This window comes from Eimeria mitis, genomic scaffold, assembly GCF_000499745.2.
Source record: "Eimeria mitis Houghton genomic scaffold, Emh_scaff2358, whole genome shotgun sequence".
Classification (NCBI taxonomy): Eukaryota; Apicomplexa; class Conoidasida; order Eucoccidiorida; family Eimeriidae; genus Eimeria; species Eimeria mitis.
In genome coordinates this window covers 1-332 of record NW_013570694.1, presented here as the reverse complement: position 1 = coordinate 332, position 332 = coordinate 1, and positions in this window count along the sequence as shown.

Genomic DNA, 332 nt, shown 5'->3' with positions numbered 1-332 from the left:
GGCTGGCGTTGAGGCGGGGGGGGAGAGAGAGAGAGAGAGAGAGGGAGAGAGAGAGAGAGTATAGTATGAAGCCATAGAGAAGAGGGTGTAGTATATATATTCAAGTTCATTTGTTTTATTATTAAATAAATAAAAAAAAAAAAAAGAAAATATAAAAAATAAAATTTTGCTGCAGCTTTGTTTCAGCTGCTGCTGCAGCAAGCCACCGCTTTCGTGTTCCTCTGGTGGGGTTGCTGCTGCTGCGCTGCTGCTTCTTACTTCTTTTTTTTTGGGGGATATATAACACATTAAACTTTTTTTTTAATTTATAATTATTTATTTATTAATTAAAT